The sequence below is a fragment of the Scylla paramamosain genome, chromosome 12 (genome assembly GCF_035594125.1).
Source record: "Scylla paramamosain isolate STU-SP2022 chromosome 12, ASM3559412v1, whole genome shotgun sequence".
NCBI classification, from domain to species: domain Eukaryota; kingdom Metazoa; phylum Arthropoda; class Malacostraca; order Decapoda; family Portunidae; genus Scylla; species Scylla paramamosain.
Window position 1 is genome coordinate 16,005,448 of NC_087162.1, and position 7,500 is coordinate 16,012,947.

The window sequence follows — 7,500 nt, forward strand, 5'->3', positions numbered from 1 at the left end:
TTTATGTAGTTATAACTTCTCACATTTACACATTGTCTGTAATAATTAGATAAATGATAACAGCATTCATTACATATACCTAATTCATGGGGATTTCCATACTTTTACAAATACATGTACAAATACTTTTTTAGATATTCTTACAGGACTCACGGTTTGGTAGATACATGTCTCGTTTGTGGTAATAACACCAAGTCTTGAATAAATGTCGCTGTTTACATGCTTGTTTCCAGAGATTCTAGATGCTTTTCATCACTTAACAAAAAAAAAAAAAAAAAAAAAAAAAAAAATATATATATATATATATATATATATATATATATATATATATATATATATATATATATATATATATATATATATATATATATATATATATATATATATATATATATATATATATATATATATAAAGTGAATATTTCCAGATTTTCAGAAAATGATGTCATCGTTTCCTCCATGTTATCTACATCAACCTGAAGAATATTGCGTTTAAGCAATGAATCCTGTAAAGCATCTACCATGACACCTAAATCAGCGTATAGTCCTATATTAGTAATTCCTAAACTTGCAAGGACAGCAACTGCAACGACTATTGCTACATCTCTCTTACGTCTTGAACTTTACAGGAAGATTTGTGAACTTCTTTTCAAGAGTTTCGAGTTTAGCTGCTTTTCATCTTCTAAGTCTATTCTGTACAACTCTTGTGCCTTCCCTTACAGTAATTAACAAATCTGAAATTAATTACGTTTTCGAACCTGAGTAGTATTTTTAAAAATCGACTTGTCATATATATATATATATATATATATATATATATATATATATATATATATATATATATATATATATATATATATATATATATATATATATATATATATATATTTATTTATTGTCATTATCTCGCTGCTGCTGCTGCTGCTGCTGCTGCTGCTGCTGGAGTTACGGGAGCCTAGGCCAAAGCTGTCTATCCTAGCAGTACTATGCATGTATGTCACCATTCTTACGTTAACTTGTGGAAAGAATGCAATAAGTACCTAATTAATTTAACAAGTCATGAACATATCTATTAAATTCTGAGTTATGTTACTAAGTAATAGAACCTTTTCTGAGTCACTTATAAGTGGATTCTTGTTTAATTCTTTATAATGTCTTCTCATTTTATTTTTATTTTTTTCTGTACTCGTGTGTCTCATCTTTGTCATCTAGTGTATCTGATTTGATTGGTGTGCCTTATTTTTTGTATCTGTTGTGTCTGTTTCAGTGTTATTCATAGATTTTTCCTTTAAATCGTCTTCATGTCTAATTGTTACTTAATCAGTTTTTAAAAGCTGGGTCTTGTATTTGTAAGTCTGTTGAATATTGTTTCATGTATTACTCGTATCTCATTCTCTAGTGGATGTTTGTTTGATTCTCTAGTGAATTTGTTGATTCTGCTTTTTATGAATATACCCTGATTGTATAGTAGTTTGGGTTTCGAGTCTGCAATCTCATATGGAAGCTTTTTATCTTTTCCAAATATTGTGTAATGTGATGTTTCTCCAGTGGCTGAATTTATCTCCGTGTTTAGGGCATACTTAACATGTGGGATCCGAGTGTCCTAAGTTTTGCTCTAGAGATCAATTAACCTTTTCAAACAGGTAATGACTTTTCTGTTGAATCTTTCAGCGAGCGACACCGTTAATCTGTGGTCTACAGGTCTGAAAAGTGATTTCTTTAGAATTTAATAGTTTACATAATTCATCTAAAATTTGGTTATTGAACTCAGACCATTATCAGAAATTATAATTTTTGGTGGTGTATAATTACAAATTATCTGATCAAAGATTACTAAAGCAATCGTATCATTTTTGTTAGTCATTAGGTTGCAGGATGCAAAATCTGAAAAGGTAATCAATTCCTACGAGAAGACATTTATATCCATTTTATAACATGTGTAACTGAAGAGTATCTATGTGAACTCTTTCCCAAGGTTTTTTGAGGAATTGGATTGGTCAACGTTGTGGTGGTGCGTGCGTTTTCTTTCTTTTTTTTTTTCGGCACATGTCATGGAATTATCAATGTGCGTGTAGATATACTCCTTCATACAAGACCAATGATACTTGAGTTGTGCCTGTTTGTAAGTTTTGTCCTTTTCTGGGTGTGAGCGGTGTGAGCTGTTGTGGAGTAGCTTTGATACCTACCTCAGGAACCAATGTACGTGAGATGACCAGCTGTTTTACCTTTCCCTTTAATGTTCCTTTGCTGTTATTTCAGTGTTTCTGTAAAGGAAGCATTTACAAATTTGGAAATTATTAATATTGTCTTTTGTAGGTTAGTTTTCTATTGCAAAGTTAGATCTTTGTGGGATGTTCCTGCCCCAAAGATCTAACTTTGCAGTGTACTTATTAAATTTCCAGTTGATGTTTTATCGGTGTTCAGCAGGTTCATCATTGCCCTGAGGGGGTCTTGGTCACTATTTTTGATGAAGTGATTTCTGAAGGCAAGAATGTAATCCTCACAATTTGATCAAAATAAGATGAGTGGTTGTTGTCCGTGTAACGAGTCTTCCATATGCTGGTGTGCGCCGCCACCAGCATATGAAACGTGGTTGGACATGTCAGGGAAAGTATTTCATCCAGAAATATAAATATATGGTTACATATTATTTTACAAGAACAAAGGAAAAAAGAAAAGTAACGTAACGCTTTTTTGTTGAGACACAATGTTATGTTAATAGTAATATAAAAACAGTTGATATGGATTGATATCAAGGAAGGAAAACAAACAATAGTATTGGGATTATTGTACAAGCTACCGAAGAGTACAGAAGACGCTTGCAGCTCACTATCGCAGAAAATTTATAGGGCAGGCAAATACAATCAGGTATGATAAGTGATTTTATTTTAAGGAATGTTGACAGCGACCTAATAGTAAGGGGACAGAGATGCAATAGACTCTAAATACAAATCAAGACTTTTTTTTTTTTAACCCTTGGAACCCTCAAGGGTCAACAGTAGATTTAGTTCTAACAAACGCGGATGAAACGGTCACACAGGCAGAAGTTGGAGAAAAATTTGGAAGTTGCGATCATTGTGAAATTAGGTTCATTGTGAAACATAAGCAAGATTCACCTCAACCAGGCTTTATGTTCCTGAAAACCCAATTGTATAGTGATACAGCATACTGAGAGTTTTAAGGTAAAATGAGAAAGAAAGGGGGATGCTTTCCTAGACTTATTACTTTTTGCTCTTTAATGAATTTTTCCGTGTTTTAATGTATGTATGTAAATAATATTATAGAAATAAATGAAACAATAAGAAATAAAAAAAAAAAAAAATGTGGCAAACTCAGTGTCTGGGCTATGGTGTTCGCCCTCTTACCAGCCTCACTACTTTTGATGACCTTCAGCTTCGTGTCCAGATTTAGGCTACTTCAGGACATTTTTTGGAACTTTTCACTAACTTGAGGACGTTTAGCAGGACGTTTAGTGGACATGGTGGCACACTTGGATAAGGCTTGGCACAATAAATGAGGGTAGATCAATCACAATCGAGCGTAAATTACGTCTTGATGAACGGTGTGAGAGCGCGGGAAGAACTGGGGCGGTAGTGTGCTGTTTTTCAGGTTGGTGACGCTGCGATTAACGAGCGTAACAGCGAGCGTAAAGCATCACGCAACGACGCAAGGGATATTAAATGAAAGACAATCGTACTAGCGAAATATCGTATAGCGGGGCACCGTGTAGTGGGAGTGAAGTGTACCTAACTTTAGGAGAGCAGATGTTGAAGGTTTCTGAAGGTATCTCCGGGAAGTTGATTGGTAACAGACAGAAGAGGAAGGCCAGGTGAGATCCAGACCCGAGGTGAGCAAGGAAGGAGAGGGTAGAGGAGGTGAAGTGAGGTGCCAGGGTGAACTTTGTGTTTCATTTCATGTATCCGGTTTTTTTTTATAATAATAATAATAATAATAATAATAATAATAATAATAATAATAATAATAATAATATTGATAATTATTATTATTACTATTAATATTATTATTATTATTATTGTTATTATTATTATTATTATTATTATTATTATTATTATTATTATTATTATTATTATTATTATTATTGTTATCATTTGTATTATTTTATTTTTGTATGCGTATTTCATGTGTTTGTGTGTCTTTTAATACGTTCTACGTGTTCCATGTGTCCTGTGTGTTCCAGGTGCCTTTGCGGGCTTTATGTTTCATTCGTTTCATGTAGGTTTGTGTTTTGTGTTATAGATGTTTTATGTGCTTTATTACTCTTCTGTTTATTTGCTGGTAAATGTTTCTTAAACTGTCTTTTTTATTAAGGCGCTTTCTACACTAACAATTCGATTGTATGTTTGCATTAATATTTGGACTATAATCATTTTCTACTATTATTGTTTCATATACTTAAGTCCTGTAAATTTTAAGGCCTTAAACATGTATTATAAAACACATTATGTAATTGTGGTCAATAAAACTACTGCTACTACTGCTTCTAGGGTCAGGCTGACGGGTCAAGCTGAAATGGGTGAGGTGAGAACATAGAGAGTGGGGAAGGACTGGAAGGGGGCAGGTGAGGTGGGGCGCGAGGCTGGGGTCAGGGTGATCAAGCGAGAAGAGATAAATCCGTGATGTCTACCAGTCGAACTATCTAACTTCAGTTGTAGGTAAAATTAGGCAGTCTGTAATCGGGGGGAACAATAAGGATAATTTAGACAAGCATAGGCTAGTAAAGGAACCACAGCATGGCATCTCGAAAGGAAGTCATGCCTCACATAATTGTTGAGTTTTTATAGTAAAGTTTGAGACAAAAGGTATTGAAAACAGTTATGACATAATATATCTAGAGGCGTTCGACAGGTATCCCCAAAAAAGGCTCTTGAACAAGGTTAGGCCACATGTGATAGATAGGAAGGTGTTAGGCTGGGTAAGGTAGTGGTAATGCTACAGGTAACAAAGTCATAATTAATGGCTCTAAATCCGATTTCGGTCTAGTAATTAATGGAGTGCCACAGGGATCAGTTTTAGGAGCATTATTGTTTTTAATTTACATTTATACACTTGGACAGGATGAACGATTTAAAATTATTAAATGTAGAGTACTTAGCGTAGGGAGACGAAATCCACACATTACAATCATCATAAAGAATGAGATTCTGGAAACATCAGAGAAAGAAAAAGATTGATATAATACGTACTTAAAAAAAAAGAGTAAATTGCCACATTCTATGACTTTTTTTCTTATCGATAAATAGCTAGTACTTTTTGTTTCCCTCAAAAGATTTCCATGGAATGCTAAAATTTCCCACCAGGATATGATTTCCTACAGGTTGTTACTATGGCTAGCCTGCATTATTGTGGCCTTGATCCCTGAAGACCTCAGTTGTTCACTGATGTTTCCTTTTGGTTTCTTGAGTGCCTGAATGAAAGGTAAAACGTAGCTTATTTATAATGCTTTATTTTTATTTTGAGATAGACAGTAAGGAAGTACAGTTTCGTCACATTTTGTGTTACTTAAAAATATGATCGGATTTGGCAGAAGATTACTTGAAGGTGCTCATGTAGCAGGAGGCGGGGCGGTGACAGGGCGCTGAGGGGCTGCGGCAATGCCACTGTGGGTGTGGCATCGCCTCGCCCTTCATGATATGGACATATGACATTACCAGTAATAGCCGCGATTACGGTAGCCATAACCGTAGCCGAGACCATAGCCTCCATAGCCATACCCACGTCCGTAGCCAAAGCTCGCAGAGGGATCAGGATCGGCGAGGGCCTCGGGGTCGGGAAAGGGCTCTGGCATGGCGTGCACCACCACCAGCACCGCCAGGGCCACGGCCACCACCAGCAGGAGGGTCAGCTGAGGAGAGAGGCGGTATAGATGTATTTTGGACATCCGTGACAGCAGGAAGCGTTTGGTGATGGAGAACAAGTAATAATAAATACTGTCGTCGAGATGAAAAGGAAATGTCTTTGATGAAATGTTTCAAGTGTGCTCGCTGTCTTGCACCCAACGACTAACGATGCTTAAGAAAACAGTGGTTTTCTGAGTGTGGAAGGGCACAGGCGTGCTAAGGAGAGGCACTGCCTGCCAGAGAGAGAGGGAAGGGTACTCACAGCTTGCATGATGCCGAGTGAGGGAAAGTTCAGCTGTTCTGGGTGGAAGAGTTGCGTCTGTTGTGTCTGGGAAGCGCCGTCCAACTTTTATAGTGCGGCCCGAGTGGAGTAAGGTCATCAGCGGACGTTCCAGGAAACGCACCCAGACATTTTTTCTTTTGTTCAGATGCACACACCTACATTAAAATATTGGAAGCTATTCATATTAAACACTTGAAACCAGCGAGTACATACCACATCTCACTTAGTTTTTCCAACGCATATCACTATTGCTATCTTTGCTGTTTTCATATATATATATATATATATATATATATATATATATATATATATATATATATATATATATATATATATATATATATATATATATATATATATATATATATATATATGTATATATGTATATGTATTTTTATTTTTATTTTTTTTTGCGGGGGGATTAACAATGTGACCCACCGTCATACATATGTCGGTTTTTTGTTTTTACTTTTTTTTTTTTATTGTGCTTCTTACGTGTTATCATTTTTTGCTCTTATTTTTTAATTGTATCTTTTTATATTATATTCAATATAGTCATATATTTTAGCCTGAAGATGCCTTCTGTGAAGGTGAAACGTTGCAAGTAATAAAGTGAAGAAAACAAAGAACTCTGGATGCTTTCCATGCTTACCTCTCTTTTGTCTCGGAACTTCGTCACACACACACACACACACACACACACACACACACACACACACACACACACACACACACACACACACACACACACACACACACACACACTAAGTTATCCACATATCACCACTTTTTCTCTATATTGAAATACAGTCACCAGCAGTAAATCCTCGGCCACTCCTGGTCCATATAATTAAAAGCGACATGTGTCAACTCGTACTTGATGAAGGCAGCTGTCTTCCTGTGATTGGTTAAACTCCCTCAAGACTAAGCCTTGAAGCCCCACCCACTTAACGTACCCCACATGGCTCACGTGCATGCTCTTTCCATTGCCATCCCCACTCATCCCCCTCACCACCACCCTTACTACAGCACCCTTTCCCTTACTGTCTCTCATTGCCATTGGTAAATATCCAGGAATTAAAGAGTTCAGGCAGGAAAGCCACACAGTGCCTGATTTCTGATCTCTAAAATTTTTGTCTGATAGGGGCAGAGCAAACTTAGTATTGTTCAACGTCTACAAACTCAATCCCACTATCTATCAATTCGACACAACCTTGCAAACAACTATCCTCTCTTCAGTGACATTCAACTGTCCTCTTCTTTTTCAGTAAACATCCTTTATTAATAATCTAAACTGGAAACTTCACATCTCATCTCTAGCTAAAACAGCTTTTATGAACTTAGACGTTCTGAGTCGTT

The 7,500-nt window shown here is 36.0% G+C and overlaps 1 long non-coding RNA gene across 1 annotated transcript; it reads right to left on the minus strand.

Moving 5' to 3' along the window:
• Positions 1-5,451: 5,451 nt before the first annotated feature.
• LOC135105757 (uncharacterized) lies at positions 5,452-6,199 on the minus strand. Its single transcript, XR_010271001.1, has 2 exons — positions 6,121-6,199; positions 5,452-5,863 (listed from the first exon to the last, which is right to left on the minus strand). It is a non-coding gene; the product is annotated as an uncharacterized LOC135105757 (long non-coding RNA).
• Positions 6,200-7,500: the final 1,301 nt, after the last annotated feature.